We start from the raw sequence: 2,274 nt of genomic DNA, 5'->3' as shown, positions 1-2,274 counted from the left end.
AGTTTCGCTACATCTGGCTGTTTCGAAATTAAATTGTTTCATTTGAATATAAAAATTCTTTGCCTAAATTTCAAAATCACTTATTGATTATTAAAATGGTGTATAAGGTTAAATATATAGGATTATAATATAAGATAGATAAGGTTATATAATATGATGTTGAAAACTGCCAATGATATACTGACATATCCTTATTGACCAGAGTGCATTTACGTCATTGCTCCCTTTATTCCCTTTATTAATTTTATTCTATAGTTATATATATATGTCGGGTTCACGTTATGATTAAGGATAGGGGCGTGAAGCAAATTTTCATTTGGATTAGACATTGTTGTTATGCAATAGAGAAAATATTTACTAGTGCAAATATGATTATTACAGAATTTGACAAATAACCGTGATAATTAGATACTCGAGATGCTAATGACAATGATCTTACGTTCAATAACGAATCCGCGGTCAGCGGGATAACCAAATGCGCTTTCTTCCAAAGTCCAAGTTGTACTCAACTTGCTTGTCTACGGTACAAGTATTACTGAACTAACTCTTTGTTAAAACATAAAATATCCACCAAGCGTAAAGACGCTATGTATCTCGCTAATGCGACCTCACGACAGAATGACTTTCTGTCGCGATGATACTGCAGAGGAGAACTATGATGGGATGCATCTAAGGACACGAGATCATCGGATTCATCGAGGAAAACCTTCGTTCGGAAAGTGAGGGAAATAGACGTTCCTGTTAATTGGTTAATTCCTATGTTGGTGGTTAAAGAAGGATGCTAACCGCCTTTGAGAAAAAGTTGCTAGGGGAAAGCGTCGTTCGTGAGAAAAGCAAATTTCCCGTATCTTCCCGTAGTAGGTGGTAGATTTAGGGACTGTTAGGATAAACACTGTTAGTCCGTTTGGAGGACTCTAGTTAACTAAATCCTAAGATTTATAACGGCTCCTCAGGCTAGCTGAACATGTACTGTGGAGATGCATTGACATCTCCGACAGAAACCGTTGAAATGTTTACTGTCGCGTGCCGCTACAACTATTTCTTGCCTACGGCCTATGCGGTCCGTACGGACAGCGCGCGGCCAGCGCTGACCATCGCTGTGGACGGAGTACTTTTTCGCCTGACTGAACTCTGTTGATTGACTATTCAAAGCACAAATCGTAATAAGTTATAGTAATTCTTTTGCACGAGATTAAATGATTCAAGAGCGTTATTTTTTAATATTAATTATTTATTATAAACATTGAAATTTACAATAAACTAGAATTTGGATAATAAACTAGAAAACAATAAACTAGGAAACTAAATTTAGTAAATATAACACAAGTTAATAATTCAGTTGTGTGTGAAAAATTTCAAAATAATTGTCGATACATAATCAGACATCGCATTTTCTGCATTCGTATCGCGTGTCGCTCCTTCTCTTATTTTTCACACAAACAACACATTTTCTTCTTGATAATTGTGTTGTGCCGGCACGATTAGGGCATTTTGATGGAAAATGGCTATCAATTAAACGAAATGGTAAATCCTCAGACTTTTTCTTTCCTCCTTCTAGCATGCTTCTACGTTGAAAATATTTTCGTAAAATGTCTCTTATCAACGCTAAATGAAATTCACTAAATTTTTGTTTCGAAGCAGTAGATTTTTGATATAAAATATATGCATTATATATAAGGAATGCATTTATATTTATCTCACACAAACGTAATAGTATTACTTCTGAGGTGTTCGGAAAAATTGACAAACGCATATATGCGTCCTTAGTCCATGCCGGACACTTACAGAAAACGCATATATGTGTCCTTAGTCCACACCGATAGATTTTGCCAGACGCATATATGCGTCCATAGCATTCTAAAGGTTAAGGAGAGCTATAAAATTACTCCATCCCTATGTTCGTATGTAAAAACGTTCATCCCGTGACCGCGGCTACGTTCAGCGACTGGTTATCGCCTCGAGCCCAAGCTCACTATCACAAATCTCGGGCAATTATAATCGAGTTAAATTATAGAGACTAAAGTATTGTGGGTTTTCCGAAGAATTCCAAAGGGAAGGTCCCGGTGTTCTTTCATCTCCGACACATATATATACACGTTATTCCAGACTTCAAAATAGACAATTAAGTGCTGTAAAACAAGACTGCAAAAAATTCATATTAAAAACGTTTTAATTAAAAAAAGAAAATTAAGTCCGGTAGGGGAACCGGACTGCCTGGCACGGCGCGATCTGACATGGCCGCACACCGCTCCATTAGGGGTTGTATTGTGCGCG

At 36.9% G+C, this 2,274-nt stretch overlaps 1 long non-coding RNA gene across 1 annotated transcript in view; it reads left to right on the top strand.

The window, feature by feature from the left end:
* The first annotated feature begins 1,060 nt into the window (after positions 1-1,060).
* The window catches only part of LOC117151671, a 13,846-nt gene continuing 12,632 nt past the window's right edge, over positions 1,061-2,274 (top strand). Inside the window, exon 1 of the long non-coding RNA XR_004461763.1 lies at positions 1,061-1,173. This is a non-coding gene — a long non-coding RNA (uncharacterized LOC117151671). The remainder of the gene's footprint in view (positions 1,174-2,274) is intronic.

This window comes from Bombus impatiens, unplaced genomic scaffold, assembly GCF_000188095.3.
Source record: "Bombus impatiens unplaced genomic scaffold, BIMP_2.2 scf_0023, whole genome shotgun sequence".
Taxonomy (NCBI): domain Eukaryota; kingdom Metazoa; phylum Arthropoda; class Insecta; order Hymenoptera; family Apidae; genus Bombus; species Bombus impatiens.
The sequence above is the reverse complement of the archived record's forward strand: the minus strand, read 5'-3'. Positions and strand labels throughout refer to the sequence as shown.